At 53.2% G+C, this 17,074-nt stretch overlaps 1 protein-coding gene across 2 annotated transcripts in view; it reads left to right on the top strand.

The window, feature by feature from the left end:
- The first annotated feature begins 2,726 nt into the window (after positions 1–2,726).
- The window catches only part of NACC2 (NACC family member 2), a 64,628-nt gene continuing 50,280 nt past the window's right edge, over positions 2,727–17,074 (top strand). The window contains exon 1 of one of the 2 annotated variants that reach the window (XM_075112187.1): positions 2,727–2,895. The gene's annotated coding sequence lies outside the window, so the exon portion shown is untranslated. Of the gene's footprint in view, positions 2,896–14,960; positions 15,095–17,074 lie in introns of those variants that run through there. The other variant, XM_075112191.1, reaches the window with a different exon arrangement.

The raw sequence follows: 17,074 nt of genomic DNA on the forward strand, positions 1-17,074 counted from the left end.
AACCCCAATTTTATCTTGTGCAGCAAAGAAAATGTGCTTGTCCTGACCTGGCACTGTTTTTTAAAGTGTCAAGTGCTAATGAAATTCCTCAGCCTTGAGCAGTTCTAGGCATCCAACGTTGATTTTTAAAATATGGGGATATTTTGCTGCAGATTTTTAAGGCAGCCTCGAAATGATAAATGTTCGGGAGTGCGAGAGAAAAGAAACTTCCAGATTCAAAGAAGTTCTGACACAATCTTGCCTGCAAAACAGACAGAGAGAGGCTCGTGCTTTAAAGAGATTTTTTTGTTATTCCTTTGAAATTTATTTAGAAGACGTAGGGCTAACACTGCGCGCTTTAATCGTGCAAATAGGTTCGCTGGTTGAAATATTTCGGGCTTAGAGAAGCAAGAAAGGAAATTTTTTTTTTCTTTTTAGGCTGTAGGATGAAATTTGGAATGAAATTTTGCCCACAAGTTTCGAGCAGTCCCACCTCAGGTAATTCGGCTTTTGTGGGTAATGCTGGAAAGGCTTTTTATGGCAGAAGACGGGTACGGAGGAGAGTGGAGCTGGGGGCAGCACGGGGCTCCGTTTGCGGGGGAACATCTTCCTCCGACATTAAAATCTGCGCTGCAAGACCATCAAAAACCACAACTCCCCTGGGTTTCGCTGGGAACGGGAGCTTGGTGCCGCCGTGGGCTCCCCTCCGTGCCCACCATGTGCGGCGGGTGGTGGAGGAGGGCTGCCGGAGCCCCCGCAGCCGCGAGCCACCCCAGCCAGCCCGCAGCCTGATCGGGAGCCGATCTCCTGATCGACTTCAAGGGTTTAAATCTAAAGGACACCCTTCACCCTGCCTCACCCTGCAGCTCGCGCGTCCCTCCCTGAGCAGAGCGGCTCCTGCGCACGGTGACTCCAAGCAGAATCCCTCGGGACGCGGAATCCCTCGGGACGCAGCCCGTGGGACTCGGTGATGCCCCGTGCCCTCGGAGCCGTCCCCTCGCCAACGCGCAAAGCTCAGCCTATGCACCGAGTTTGTAAAACCTGGGCCCGAGTGAGTAACTGTTTGCTGAACTGACTCTGGCGACCGCCCAGGCAGCAGCAAACGGAGGCGAGAAGGCGGAGGCGGCGAGATCTCATTAATTGCACAAATAAAAGAGATAAGGGGCTGGAAAACCACTCGGTTGGCTTTAATAAACCGGGGGAGCTGCAGGCGCAGGAGATAGCTCGGCGGGGTGGGCTGGGAACGCCAACGGGGACGCGGGGGCCCGGAACCCGCCGCTGCCCCCCCGGGGGCTCTGCCCAACGCGTCGTCTGGGTTTTCGCGTCGTCGCTGGGTCCCGGGGCGGCACCGAGAGGGGTTTGCTCGGGAAATGAGAACTTCCACCCCCCTTGGCTCGTCTTCTCTGTCCCTAGTGAAGACTCTGAAGGAACCTTTGAGAGGGACGGGTGAAGGTGCCTCCTGTTGGACCGGGTGCTGGGGATGTTGCTGGGGTGCTGGGCACCGGGAAAGCCGCGTGACGCAGCTGCCAGGTGACGTCATTCACCGTTTCAGGCAAGATTCTGAGATTACTTAAATTTGGGGCGAAAGCGAGGCCTTGGGCTGGGACGCTCGAGGACGCACAGGCACGTCCAGCGCGGCGCGCCCCGGCCTGCGTAACCGCTGTCGCGTGGGGCTGCGGGTGCCCGGCCACCCCCCCCCGCCTCACCCACCCCAGCGCCCGGGCACCCCCACCGCCCCCACCCGGGAGGCGCCCGCGAAGGCGGCCGGGCCCGGCGGGGCCCAGGCGGGACGGCAGCCCACGGCGCGCTGTCAGCGGGGAGGTGGGGTGGGGCCCTGGGGGGCTCCGCCGGCTCCAGTGCCATCCCGGAGGGAATAAATAAATGTTAAAAAAACCCCCAAAACACCAAGAAAAATGAAATAACAAAATGAAGTAATAAAATGAAACAATAAGGTGGTTGGTCTAGATGGTGACTGTAGGTCCCTTGCAACTGAACTACTGTTCTATTGTATTGTAAAAAAAATAAAATAAAATAAAATAGGATAAAATAAAATAAAATAAAATAAAGTAAAATAAAATAAGATAAAGTAAAATAAAATAAAATAACGAAATGAAAATGTAAAATAATAACATGGAATGACAAATAAAGAGACAGAAAGGAAGAATAAAATTTAAAAATTATAATAATAAAATAACAGTAAATAAAAATAATAAAGTCAGGTGAAAAATAATAAAATGAAATAAGAAATTAAAAAAAACAAGGCAAAAAGAAATTATAAAATGAAAAAATGTAAATAATTGAATAAAAGGAAAGTAAATAAAATAAATAAAAATAATAAAATTAAGTGAAAAGTAAGAAAATTAAATAAAGTTAAAAAGAAATACAATAATTAAAAAGAACTAAGAAATAATAAAATGAAAAATAAAATGAAACAAACCATAAAACTTAATAAAGCAATAAAACTGAACAAAAAATAAGATGAAATAAAAGAAAAATAAAACAAATAAGATACAACAGAAATGGGAGGAGGCTCTCCCCGCCGTGCCCGGCCCGTGTCCCTCCGCGCGGGGCCGGGGCCGGGGCCGGGGGGGTGCGGGGGTCCCGGCGGGTCCCGGCGGGTCCCGGGGGGGCGCGCGCGTCCCTCCCCCGCGCGGTCCCGCCGCCGCGGTGCGTGCGCGGGGGGGGGGGGGGAGGGGGGGAGGGCCGGCCCCGCCCCCGCCCCGCCCCGCCCCGCCCCGCCCCGCCCGCTCCCGGCGGGGCCGGCTCTCTGCGGCGGCCGCGGCTGCCGGCGCTGCTGGGCGAGGTCAGGGAAAGTCCATGTGAGGAGCGGCTGGAATCACTTCCTGCTGCCGCCGCGGGACCGCGGCACCGGCCGCCGCTAGGCCCAGGGCAGCCTCGGGGGCCGGCGCCCCGCAGGTGAGCGCCGCGGCCGCCCCCGGGGCCCCGGCGGGGCGGGGGGGCGGGGGGGGCCCCGCTGCGGGCGCCCGCCCCGCCCCGCCCCCCTCTAGATATCCATAAGTACACCCCCCCCCCCCCCCCCCCCCCCCAAATATTCAAACTCGGGGAAAGCTCTGCAACACACAAACACGCCTCAGCTCCCCCTTTTTTATTGGGGGGGGGGGGGGGGGGGGGGGGAGACGCACATCGCGCCTTTAATCTTCAATCCTCCCTTATCCCGCTGCGGTGGCCGGGGTGGGGGGGGGGCTCAGCCAAAGCGGGGTGCGGCGGGGTGGTTTGGGGCGGGGGGGGGGGGGGAGGAAGGGGTGCCCCGGGGTGCCATCGCCCCCCCCCCCCCCCCGTGGGAATTGGGGTTTGGGGATGAAGTGGGTTAGTTCCTGCCGTGTTTTGAAGCCTTGCACGAATGTGGAAAATCGGGTTATTATTAGAAATACCTTTCTGAAGAGGCTGCGGGGCTGGCTGGATGTTTGATTTTTTTAATAGCTAAATGCAGGCGCAGGCTCGTACTTTCTCTCCCAGGGGAGAAAAACACCGTGAAAGGGGAGATATTAACCCCCAAAACCCGGCCAAACGCCTAAATTTGGAGTTCAGGAAGAATCCCCGAGGTCGTTGGGGTGGCCGGCACCCTCCTGGCGTGGCTGCGGCCGGGGGTTCGCCGTGGGACGGGCGGCCGTTCCCCCATCCCAGCACGCCGGACCTGCATGTCAGCGAGGGGGCTGGGTGCTCGTCTGCTCCTGGGTGTCTAAGCAAGGGAAAAATTGGGGTAAGCGGTTGGGATTTTATTGGGTAAGCGCCTCGCGAGCGCCGGCGCGTTCCCCTGCCTGCTGCAGTCTGCAGCCTGCTGTAGTTAAAGTGCGTTTGCTGTGCTCAAGGACTTCTCCAAACATCTTCCCTGCTGTAGGAAAATAAAAACGACAGCGGTACATCGCGTGCCGCGCTCCGCCGGGCTCACCCGTACCGACCGACAGCAAAGGGCAGGATCGCTTCCAGCTGTCTCCATTACCCGCTGGGCCGTTAATTTAAATATTCCCTTTTATTTATTCCCCCCCCACCCCTTTCAGGAGGCATTTGCGAGGTTGCGGGCAGCTTGATGTGTGCTTCGGGCAGCTTGATGCGCTTCGTGCCTGCCAAATGTTTGCCTCGCGCCCCGCGTAATTGAGGGGCTGGCGTTGCCGGTTTACCTTCTCCAGCTGAAATATTAAACAGTAGGAGAAGTTGAAATCGGTAAACAAAAGCGCCGTGATTGCCGCCCTCTCGGTGGTACCTTGACTCCTCGGCGGTGGTAGCCGCGGCCGGTCCGGCAGCAGCTCCGCAAACCCCGTGGGGTCCCTGGTTTTTGACCGGTCCCGCTCAAAAAGGGTGGCGTTTGAGCACAGCTAAACCCAAATTACCTGCCTTATTCATAGCCTGCTATTAAATAAAACCCTTTGACTAAAAAGAATAAAGCTGAGCCTTTCCTTATTAGCTGAATTGATGTTGTTTGCCCAGCCTAGGACAATAAGTCTGTGACCTCAAGGTGTGGATAATGGAGGTAATAACAGTTTGATCTGAAGTCAGCAGCACATAGAAAACAATTAGGGATCTTTTCCTCCTCCTCCTGAGAATAAATGTCCTTCTGTGGCTGTAAGTACTGAGGGTTTGGGGTTCTTCCTCCTGGAGTGGCCTTATAGTTAAGGCTTCATGGGAGAGCAGTGTAATGTTCGAACGTTAATGGGTGGGGGATGGATTTATAGAACTTAAAATTTGTCTGAGAAAACTTCCAAGGCTTGCGGAATAATGCGAGTCAGTAGCGCCCAGGCAGGACGTCCCCGCGTCGGCCGGAGGGACCCGCTGGAGCGAAACGTGCGATCTGTGCGTTGGCCAGGCTGTGCCGTCGGTTCCCAGCCTCCGACCCCCTCCCTGGGCACTCGCCCTTCGGGCGCTTTCTCCGCTGGCCAAGAACCAGTCCCTGGGGAAACCTTCCCTTTCGGGCGCGAGCTGGGGCGCGCGGTGCGCTCGCCGCGGTCCGGAGCTGCCGGCACCGGTTGGTTTGGGTTGTTTGGGTCTCCTCGCGGTGTTCCCTGGAGTCCTCCTTTGCTCCTAGAAGATGGACACCTCTATTTAAGACTTGTGCCTTGATGCTCTATCTTGTTCTTCTGGAAGTGATGTTTTTGGTGCCCTCTTGTAATGTGAAAGCCTTTTCCTTCACTGAGCCGTAACTCTGTGCTTTCCTGAGGGATTCTCCTTGGATTTGGGGCAGGGGGGCAGGTTTCGGTTCCTCTCGCCAGGTGCTGGCGCCAGGTCAGCGTCACCGCGGGGCGGTTGTGCCGCTGGTCCGGGGAGGCGTAGAGCATCCACATTGCCAGGAGGTCCAGAAAGGAGACTCCCCTCTCCTTCAACATGAAGGAACGGGCCTGTAAAGCCCGGGTAAGCCCTCTCTGGACTAGATTTTGGTACGAATCCCAAGCCGAGGCGCCAGCAGGCACGAGGTGGCCTTGCCGGTCGGCGCTTGGGGAAGAAGCGCCAAGAAATCTCCCGCGAGACGCCGCTCGACTCGGCGAGATCCGCGTTTGCTTCAGAGAATCCCCCTGGCTGGCGTGTGCCTACCTGCCCCGGGGGATGCAAACCATCTCCCCTTGGAGTGGAAATATTTATTTTAGACTGTCTTCTTGTACAGTCCGCTTTCCGTGGCAGGCCTTCCGGAGGCTCACGCCGGGCCGCGGAGCTCTGCAGGGCTGTGCTGGAGCCGGGAGCTGGCTTTATTGACGTGCCGGTGCTTGAGCTGGTGCGTGGCTCTGGGGCGCGCGGGGAAGGACGGCGCCGGTTGGGGCAAAGCGACTCCGCTCTCGCTTTGCTCTGAGCGATGCCTGTGTTTAAAAATACTCAGGCCTGACAAAAATGCGGTTAGAAGGAGCCTTCAGCCATGGGTTTGTATTTTCCCAGGTTTTCTGAGCCAGCCAGCTTTTTAGGTGGGGAAATCGGGTGGGCTGTGCTGGATTCAAAGGACCAGGTCCTGGAGAGCTTCGGGGATGCCGAGGAGCAGGGGAGGGCTGCACTTTAATCGCCTTTTTTATTTTTTTTTCCTTCTTTTCCTACATTTCTTTGAGTTTAGTTGAATGCAATGGAAGAAATAAAATACAGGCATTCAGCTGGAGGAAATTAAACAGAATTGTAAGTTCCCTGCCATACTTAATGGCCAGAGAGAGCATTGTGTCCTGCTGCAATTAGCCTTCAAATCGAGCCTGAGCCCCGTTTGCCATCCGAAGAGCCGCCTCCCAGCCCAGCTCTTCTTCATCTGGGGAAGTGGAAGCGGATCCCATAGCCCTCAGCACCCACCTGGGATGGGCACACCTAAAACGGGTGTCGTGGGGGGTGTGTTTTTAATTTATCTTTTTTAAACCAAGCCTGTAGAGCAACTGAGAAGCAGGTGAAGCATGCTCAAAAGAGGGTGAGGCTGTTGGTTTTCTCTACCTGACTTTATTTGCGAAGTGACAGGAATTTTGACAGGCTTTGTGTCTTTTTTAGCAAATCAAGTGTCATGCCAGGTTTGCCTGTGGATGAGATCATTTGCAAAATATGTTTCCCAGCTTGCTTCAGGCATAATTCATTGTGTCAACTGCAATTGCTCATTTGCTAGGAACTGTGATTCATTAGCGTTGGCTTTTTTTTTTTTAAGTTCAACTTGTTTTTAAGCAAATGTTTGGAGGCAGAACAGAAATTAAAAAAAAAAAAATTTAAATCTTCCAGTCTTTGTATCCGTAAATGCTGCTGTTAAGGGAAAACTTGCTAAAACGCTGCGACCCCAGGGAGGGAGGCACGATCCCCGGGCGAGCTCCGCTGCGCAGGATTGCGCTCGGTTTTGTCATGTGGTTACTCCTAAATGGGGACGGAGGTAATAAAAATCGGACTGCTGGGACAGAGCCTGCCACGTAGAGCCTTGGATGAGGGAAGGAGCGTGTGGAGCTTCTTCCTCCTTCTCCCTAGCAGGGGGTTTCAGCCCGCTTAAGGGTACCACGCTCTTCCTCATCCCCGGATTCAGCTGGGGCAGAGGCTGCCCTGCGGATGGACTGACGGACGGGGAGGGATGGGGGGCTGGTATTTGCAGCCTGTACACGCCACCAGCTCCTCGCCGGAGGAGGCGTTGGGGCCGGTGGTGACGACAGCAATTATTTGTCTGGTGCGGTGACCGAGACCCTCCGAAAGCTCGCGGCTCAATGGGGTGAAATGAAGATAAATAGCACTTGGCGTGCGTTTTGTGCTGTATGTGTTCCCGGGGCTGTTCGCAGGCGTCGCGGTTTGGCTTCGGTCTTGTTTGAGGTCGTCACATCAGAGTTTTTAAGAAGAATTTGCATGTCAAGTACATATTTGTCTTCTTAGGAAGTAGAACACAAAAATTTTAGTGCATTTTTTCCCTTAGGTGGGTGGATGTGGGGGGGGCAGAAACCGCTGCTACTGCTTCGGCAGCCGCAAACTACCCTCCAATAACAGCCTGGGGTGTGTGGGCTGAATAAATTGATATACTTTTCACAAAAAGATTGATTTTATTTTTTTTACAAAACTTCGAAGTGATTATGAACTGTACATTTAAACAAATAACTTGACAGGGTTTTTTTTCCCCCGTGCAACTATTCTCTATAAAGTATTCTTAAAATGGTTTGTTGTTTTTTTTTTTTTCTCCTGAGTGTTTCTGTATTCTCTCTCTTTTCCTCCCAGTTTAAGATCTTCAAAAGCCAAAAAAAATAGGGAAAGGGGGAGTGAGAGCATAGTAACGTGGGGAGTCTGCTGACTTCTGGCTCGCCGGCGCCGTGCCCAAGCACTGCCGGTTTGCTTCAGCGGCCAGTGCCAGGAGCGAAGGGCAGCGGAGCGTGAGGGGAGGGAGGTGACTCCATCAGAGTGACCATATATAGTCACTGGGATGAGATTAAATACCTCACCTCCCGGTGTCGCCCCCACAGCAATAAAGCCAATATCAGGATCTATTAATCACTTGCAAAAACAGGGGAAGAAAAATCCTCTTTTCTTTGCAGCATCTCATTTGTAGCAATCAGGGCTCTTCTGGATCTATCGATCTGGGGAGAGGAGCCAGATGTTTTCCATCCCTGGGTGTCTGGAGACCGAATTCCGGCAGCGCGGTGAAGAATAGCGTGTGCGAAGAATTGCAAGTTAAATGTGACCGAGCTTCTGCTTACTCAGGCTCGTGGGCTCGGTGGCAGAGCGGTTGTGTGGAAAGGGTCCTGTGTTCGGGTGCCAGCGCTGGCTCGGCTCCACGCGTGCGTTCCTGTCATGATATCCACTGGGGAAGCATATGGCAGCCTCGGGTATATATATATCTCTCTCTATATGTTGTGCGGGGGTACGTGTTTTACATGCCAGCTCTCTCTGTCATAGGACAAACATTTACGCTCTGATCATACGAAGCATTAGGAAAACAGGGTTAGGCTTGGAAATAACGTGATTCCTTGCAGAGATGTGGTGGAAGATGCTGTTTAGTGATGACATGGCAAAGGAGCGGTAATGTTCCGGTGCTCGGTGCTTTCCGGGGCGCTACGCTGTGAGGGGCTGATGCTGCTTAGAGCTGTAACGCGCAGGTGTATCAGTAAAGGGTTGGCGTTTCAAGGCGTGCAGAAGGCAATGGGCGGGTGCCCAAAAGACATGGGGAGTGAGGTTTTAGACATGTGAAGGTGGTTAAAATCCCTTGATTTCCAAGGGAAGAGGCTGATGGGCCTGGCCAGTGTTGGGCGGGAGACCTCTGGCGGGACGGGATCTGCCCTGGTGCACCGCGGACCCCTCCTGGGGAAAGGCTCTTCTCTTGGATGCGAAGCTCGTGGCTGAGATCCCGCTGGGACGGAATTCCCACAGAGAGGGGTATCCCCAATTTATAGGTGCCCCTTCACTGGAAGCCGGCCTCAATGCTGCACCGGCTGTAGTGACCTTCATAGGACTAAATCTGAGTAGGATAATGTGCTTTTTGGCTATGTTCAGTTATAGTTATGGTTGGAATCACGCTTTCATTGCAAACTTGGGGTTTTATGGTTTGCTAACGACTGTGTGGAGGATTTACATCCCTCTGACTAGATCTTCTCCCTTCTAATGAATTTTGATGGACTGTGAAGTAAAACGCTGCGGTTTCTGCATCGCTCCTATAGCTGCAGCCCAGCCTCACAGGCGGGTGAAAGCATCTGTGTCGCTCACTTATTTCTACAAAGAAAAGTTGTTTGAAACTTCATCTGGCTGCTGTGCAATTACCTTCCCCTTTTGTGCATCCCTCCGATTATACTTGCTAACTTCATCAATACATGCCCATGCTTAATGAAACATTACTGCTTAGGTTTAATTGTCTTCTAATTAAGAAGTAAAATAGAATTTCGTGCGTTGGTTGTAACTGCATCTTTCACGTCTGTGAGGGCTGCTGTGGCCACGGTACCTGAGCCCGCAGAGCCGTGACGGCAGCGGCGGTGCCTTTCAGTAAGAGGGTGATGGACAACAGCAGCAGAAGCCTCCTGTGAATCCGCTGCTCCGGTGTATCACCCTGATTAAATTAGATGAATTGCCAGGCTTAAAGCCCACTTTTTTGGGATAAATCTATGCATGCATTTGGTAATGCTGCCTGGGTCATAGCTCCAGCACGACCCCGCCGAAAGACACACCTCTGGGGTCGTGGTGAATCTGGGGAAGGCAAAGACAGGGCGTGCAACTGAAGCGCTGAATTTTTGACTCTTGCCTGAGTACAATTCCTGCTCTTAATGCATCATTAACACGGTTTCTGCGTGTCGTTCAGTTCCCATTACAGCACTCAGTTCCGTCTGTTAATTTTGGTATGTTGATATTTTTGTTGTCAGCAGTTTTTTCTTTTTTGAAGCATATAAAACTGTTAGTGTGAAAGAAGATTAAAAAGATACATTACAATTAAAATGTTAATGAAATCGGCATCATACAACTTTTGAAACCATTTGGGCATTAATCTTTCTTGGTCTTACGTCCATTAACTCGGGCGATTCTTATTCTACACTGACCCCTGCTGAGAGAGTCGTGCTATAATTGGATTTTAAAAACTGGGGGGAAGAAGAGGAGGGAGAGAGAAAAGCCTTTTAAAAAAAGTAGAAGTTGGGAAGGTTGCGTTGGCTTCCTGCGCGGGGGTCCATGGGAACGAAGCCGAGAGAACACAGCCTCGTGGCTCCATCGCTCGCCTGCCCGCGCCCTCCCCGCCGGGGCACGCCTTGCCCATGCACTGCTGCTCCGCAGCCCCGGGACGCCGGCGGCGGTGGCTGGGGCAGAGCCCCGGGAGCCGCTGGGCTCGGCTGCTCCTCGGCAGCTTGCTGTCACCATGACCTTGGGCAGGACGCGAGCACCACGCTCCTCTTCGGTTTATCCGAGTGTAACGTGAGAAGGGCCGTAGCCGGATGGTGGGAAGCCTTTTTAAGGCTCTTGGAGGAAGGGAGTGGGAGAACAGCAAGCAATCGCTTGCCGTTATGGCTTCAGCTTTCCCCCTTTCCTCCAAAATGCTATTTCTACAGATTAACTGCTTTTCTTTCTTTTAAAATAGTTTTTTTGCAGCTTACACAATATTTGGATGGGGGCCAGTCCGCCCCCCCTGCCCCCAGCCTGCCGGGTAGGCGAAAGAGGAGGATTGGCTAATTCATAGGCTGTGTAGTGAATCGAACAACGGGACTTCTTGACTCATCAGACAGCTCCCAGGATCCGTGCCACGGCTCCGCCAGGGCCGCGGGCTGCGCTCGGCCGCTCCAGCCTCGCCCAGCCTCCAGCCCGTCCAGAACACTCTGTGCCGCTGGGCTCGAGGCTTAGACTCGCTTGGCTTCTGGATGCCTCCTCCAGAGCTTTGCCCTGGGCTGTCCAAGAGCTTCACGTCTCCCGCACCTCCTGTGGGATGCTGGAGAGCTGGGAAGGGCAGGCCCTTTAGTGAAGAGCGCGACCGGCCTTGCGAGGACCGGGACGGGCATTGGCGAGGTCAGAGGGGGGGTGTGCTGCTGTCGAGGCAGTGAGGCAGCTCGCGAGTGGCTGAGCTGTAAGGCGAAGGATGAGCACATCCCGACGAGGGAGGAGGGGAGTACCAGCCTAGCTTGCGTTTATGCCGCAAGCCTGAATTAAAAAAAATTAAAAAAAAAAAAGAAGAAAAAGCTAAATAGAAATTTGGAAGTCGCAGAGCTGTCAGCTTTCAGCTGCTCTGCTCTCCTCCGAGCTCGCCGTGCCGTCGCACGGTGCTTTACTGCGCGGGCAGGCGACCGAGGGAGTGGATGCTGGTGTGTCGGCCGGGAGGCCCGCTTCAGCTGCAGCATCTGCAGGGCTTGGGAGAAAACGATGGCAGTTTCTCGGGCCTGGGTTCGTGGCTTGTGAAGCGAGCTGTGAAGCACAGAGCGTGCTGCTGGCACCTCATCACAGGCACTGGGACGTTGGACAGCCGGGGCGATGGAGGCGCTTTCTTGGAGCTCTGAACTAGCTATTCACACGCAGCAGAGGCTGGAGTTTAATTGTTTTATTCCCTTTTTATGTGGGTAAAAAAAAAGTAATTTATACTGTTGTTGTTTTGTGTCAAGGGTTTAGGCATCGTGTGAATTTATAACCTGAGAGAATTTGGGATGAGAATCCAAAATCATTGTATTTGTCAGGGATGGGGGAGACCTCGCTGGAGTGTGGTCTGTCCGTGTCCCAGCTCCGCCGGGCGGATGAACTGGGGGCGTATTGCTGGCACGGGCGTAGCCCAGGGTGCCGTTTTGTGCTCGTGGGCAAAACCCACGGCGTTTATGCCAGTCAAGTGAAACTGCCTTTGGGGATGGGGAGGGAAATCACCCCACCAGAGCGACGATGAGACCGGCAGAATATCCTGGGGTGTTCGACCTCCATCTCTGCCTTCCCATCCTACGGTCGCATGGGGGTCCGGCACGAGGAGGGAATTCCCAAGGGCGGGAGGGCTGGGAGGTTCCCAAGGGCTCCAGAAGCCCTCGGAGACACAGCCAGGTGACGACCACCAGAGAGACGACCACCCGGGATGGAGACGGGAGCTGCAGCGTCTGTGTTGCACAATCCTTTTCCTGCGTGGGCATCGAGGCTTCCCGTGCTCTTCCATCTCAGCATGGTGGCAGACGTGCAGGCAGGGAACAAGGAAATTACTGTTTGAGATTCCTGGCTTATTTTACTGATGTGCGCCGGCAATTGTAGGAAGAGGGAGCAAAGCAAAGCAACCCCAGATATTCCCAAATGTGTGCTCCTGGCCCAGCACGCAGGTGGGATTTCTGGCAAGGTGATTTTCTGTGCTACAAACTGAGCAAGCAGCACACCAGAATCAATATCTGAGTAGTCCAATAAAATCTGTGGGAATTTAATTTCAACTCATTTCAAGCAATCTTATAACCTCTCTTTCAGATGCCTGTTGAGTGGGGGTTTTTTTAATGGTTTTTTTTTTTTGTTGTGCAATTGTAAAAAATGTAGATTGAGGCCAATGTACATGTAGTGCTTTGGTTTTGCAACATAAGCATCGAGCCCAAGGCTGGCTTACTCTGGAGTCAGGCGGCGAGGGCCAGAGACCCCATGTTGCCAGCTGGGGTCGCTGGGCTCTGGGTTGGTTTTCAGACCCCCCTAATGGTGGCAACGCTTCTCCTTCCAGATTGCAACGCTGATTTCAGCACATGGGTAGCTTTTATGTCCTTGCATGGCATTATTAAGATTTCTAGCCCTGTGTCCTTGAAGATTCATGAACTGATCTGGGGAGGAGCCTGTGATGGGTTGTCCCGTTCTGCTCCCCAGCGGGCACCAGCCTGGAGCAGAGCACGGGAGCCGGGCGCGTCTCGAGCCGTTGCCTTCTCAGAGCCCGTTACAGCTGAGGCTGAGGTCGGTGGATACCTCACTGTCCGTAATACCTGTGTTGGTGTCTGCTCTGCTCCCCGGGCTTATGCAGGTTCCCACTGGAGACCTTTCTCAGCTGTGGGCTTGGACGAGTGCCTGTGTGATTTCTTGGGGTCAGTGGGCACTTCTGCAGAGAGCAGCTGGAGGTACTCAAGCCACTTGGTACCTTCATGAATATTTTTACAAGCAAATTTAGGAAGTTTCCTCATTTATCTTCCCCTTAAGATCCCAAACGGGCTGTTGTCTTGTTTGTGAGTGGCCTTAGGGGAAGTGTATCCTGCAGTACTTGCTGACTGATCTGGATTCGGCACAAGAAACGACGCAGAAGGGAGAACTTAACTTTTTGCTCTTTGGAAGGGAGCTGAGGCTGGGGCGGTGGGACAGTGAGGGCAGTGCAGCTCGGACGGGGTGGAGAACCAAGCGATGAAATCACTGCGTGTCCTCGGAGGCAGCAGTCGCGTGCACGGCAGGGCTTGGAGCTGAGCAGTCCTGGCCGCACTTGCACTGCATGGATGGGTGTTTTCTGCAGATAGCCCAGAGCTGTTTGTTTTTTACCGAGGCTCACGGACCTTACCGACACCATTAATTATTTTTTTTTACCAAACTCCAATGGATACTTTTAGAAAGACCCAGCCTGTGCTCACCCGAGCGCTGCTGGGCCAGCCAGCCCCTGCAGAAGGGCTTGAAGGCAGGGAGCTGCTGCCTGAGAGATGAGAAAAGATCTCCTGCAGGCTCTCGGAGATCACCTGCCTGGCACCGTGATGAGCTCTGGGCAGACCTCGCTCATGGCCTGCATCCAGAGCAGAACCTGCAGCCTGAGTGTCTCCTGTTCAGGCCCTGCACCCCTCCGCAGCTCGGCAGAGCATCTGGCGTTATTTATTCTGCTTGGCCACCAACAAAATACAGAGCACTGCTACAGTGGTACGTGTCCACTGGTTTTGTCTGCAGCACGTCATGTTGCTTTTTAATTGTTTTTAAAGAACAAAACCCCTCCAATAGCCTTTACTACTGTTTTGGAAGGTTTTATATAGTCAAAGTCATGATTTCATACCACCCTGAAAAGCAAATGCAGCCCTCGCACCGCCAAACTGGTATTTCCCCCCACACCGATTTTTAAAGCAGTTCAGTATATTTATAAAGCAACACAAATTAATGCTGAGCGCCAGCCCTGCTCTCGCAGCCTCCCTCGGCTGTGCAGCACGGATACGTGCTGTTGAAATGACTGGGGTGTCTCGCAGGCGGTCGGTAAGCTGGCTGTCCGCTCCCCACCCTCCTGCAGGCTCCTAACCTCCTCCTCTGTGTCTCAGAAATGTTGTGTAAAACACAACGCGCAGCATTAGGAATAGAAATATTCAATTCAGGCAGTTCACGAGGCGGTTCCCACACGCTGGTGATCCCCCAAGCACACGTGCCGACAGCTGCGGTGTTTGCTGGGGACTTTGGAGAAGCTTCCCCTCTTGGCGCCCAGGTCAAGGCTGTCAGGCACGCAGGAGGTGGGTAGGGGGCATGTGAATTGCGTTTGGTGGTACCACCCACCGGTGTGGATGGGTATGTCAGTTTGGGGAAGGAAGGCAGAGATTTGCTTGCAAGTTTTGAAAGAATTCCCAATGCTGCTTGCGTTGCTCGGTGTCCCTGAGCGGTCAGGGCATTAGGGGCTTCACCCCAGGACCCACCGTGCTGCAGCATCATGAAGAAGGACCAGTTTTGATCTGGTGCTCGGAGAGGTGGGCAAACTCATGCCCACGCTGCTGTTCACGAGACTCTTCTGCAAGTTTGCTGGAGACACGGCTGGATGTGGCTGGAGATGGTGGTGGCTTTGTGCGCGGGGTGGCCGCCTCTTCCTGGGCTTTCTGTGCGACTGCATCCCCTGCGAGCCGGTGGCCAGGCTTCCTCGCCACGGTCACGGTTTGCATCTCCACAAACAGAGTCAGCTGATTTTAAATCTGCTCATTACAGAGTTGTAACGAGTTCTGTGCCCAGCACCAGGTCTGCAGCATCCAGCAGCCGGACCCTGTACTGCCGCTCGGCGTGTGCCACGGCCGCGGGCACGGGCTGCGCTGGAGCACGAGAGCCTGGGGCAGCTGCTGATTTTCCCTTCTCCCAGTGTTGCATCCATCGCTGGTTTTCATTTCAGTCGCCGTTATACGAGTTCTGGAGCTGCGGAGGATCCTGATGCCCCGACTCCAGCACAGAGACAAGGATGCTGCTGGCGGGTTCAGCGTCGGTGTTTGTGGAGGTGACAGGGCAAGGCGTTTGCAAACCCGTTTGAGGAAGCCTGTGGTGAGATGTAGCAAAGGGACTGCTTGAAACTCATTACAAGGTATGAAAAGGAGAGGATGGGATGGAGCAGAGGATTGTTAGAGGATTAGCCTGGGCTGCTTCCAGGTGGCGTGTGCTGGGACCTGGCAATACCCTGCAGAAGCGCCCAGCCCCGCGGTGCGCTGAGCAGCAGGAGGGAGACGGAGGGGTTTGTATCCACAGTGCCAGGGCGCCTGTAGGTACAGCCGGCTGGCTGAGACTCGGTGCGCCGAAGGCCCAGCGCAGACCCCTGAGCGTTACACGGGCTGCTGACGCGGCGACAGCCAACGTCACCCAGAGATGAGCGTCTGTGAAGATGCTCCCCTGAACACTTTCTAGCCGGTCTATGGTCTGAGAACTTACCCTGGTTGTTCTCCTGCCTGTTGCTGAATGTGGTTGGACAAATTCTGCAAGTTAGCAGAACTTGTAGGGGAGTGGAACGATCCCAGGCCTCTGTTACGATTTCTGTACCAAGTACAGCAGCTGAGCAGAAACAACTGCCTCGCCGAGCTCGCTCTGACATGCGGGAGGCTATTTTCTCCGTGCCTTGACTGCACAGATCTGGTATTTGAATTTCAGACTTAGTTTTGTAGGTGGGGAAAAAAACCACCCACCCTCAGTGCTGAATGATGCCCTGTTGTGTATGTTAGAGACGTGGGTAGCGCTAGCTGGACTATATGTACTTTCCTCTGTGGTCCTGAGGATGCTATGGGCAGAGGCTTGGGGACACTTGCTTTCTGGGGCACATACCGGTGTTGGCAGTGCGTGGCAATGCTCTCGGGAGCACAGCCTACGCCGTGGATCCTGCCTCATGCTTTCCTCCAAATCATTTGTGTGATGAGAAATAGGTTGGTCTGAACGTGTTGTCTTTCTTTGCTTCATTGAAGTGTACGACTCCTGTATTTTATTGCCTCGTGCAAGGGCTGTCGCAAGAACCTCTCTGAATTCTTTTTGCAGTTTTATTTTAGTTGGGGGAAGGCTAGCTCAGGTTTAAACTACTCGGTTGTGGTTGTTAAGTCTTAGTGACATATTAAGCATTCAATATCCAAGTGCATTAGCTTCCCACCCACATCCCCCGTTTGAGATGGGTTGAGGGAAATAGTTGGTGCCCACATCTCATAGGATGCTGCTCAGCATGCCGGTATAAATGGCTTCCTCCTGGACCTCTCTTTTTATGTTTAGTTCCCGACTTAATTAGGCATGAATGATGGCGTTAGCAGAGATGGAGATCTCATGACTGCGTCAGACAACACCTAATCCCTCGGCGAGATTTCGGGAAGATTGCTGGCTGCCGGAGGGGACGCCTTCTCGCGTGGTGGGGGCATGGCAGCGGTGGCACGGTCTGAATTCCCAGCGCGCTGTAAATGGCTCCGCAGCCAACCGGGCAAAAGAAGCTGCCCAGGTAAACCGGTGCCGCCAGTGTACCTGGTGGCAACTAGGGTATGCCACCTCCCCTCGGTGTCACCTCGCGGCTCGGCAGCGTGGTGTGGCTTGGTGCGAGTGTGGAGGGGAGAATCCACCTTAATCGCTGCGGTACGTCTAATTGTATCACGTCTTAATTTCTAGGTCCTTGCTTAACTTGCGCAGTACATCAGAAGCTCTTGTGAAATGTAATGTGCTGGAGCATCAGCACAGGAAAAAGCTCTGCCTTCTGTGAAGCCAGACTGTTGCAGCGTAATTTGTTTTGTAAGATTTTGAAAGGCAGTGTTGCAATCTGTAACAGTAGAATAGTGGGAAGATGGTCAGGTGGTTCTTGGGACTTCAACAGACAGATTTCATGTCTGTGTGTTTTTGCAACACCTTTCTATAAAGGGAAACATAATTTAAAATATGATTACTTAGTGTTGTAACAGTCTTCTCAAACGTTTTTGCATTATGCAGAGATCATTATCAGAGGCTGATATTAACTTGCAAAGAATATTATGCAAATCATTCTCCTGTTCTTCTAAAAAGAAATTTCCTTCATAATGCAAAGCGTGACAAAAAAAATTGTGCAGAGGCT

Source organism: Phalacrocorax aristotelis, chromosome 17, assembly GCF_949628215.1.
Source record: "Phalacrocorax aristotelis chromosome 17, bGulAri2.1, whole genome shotgun sequence".
Taxonomy (NCBI): Eukaryota; Metazoa; Chordata; class Aves; order Suliformes; family Phalacrocoracidae; genus Phalacrocorax; species Phalacrocorax aristotelis.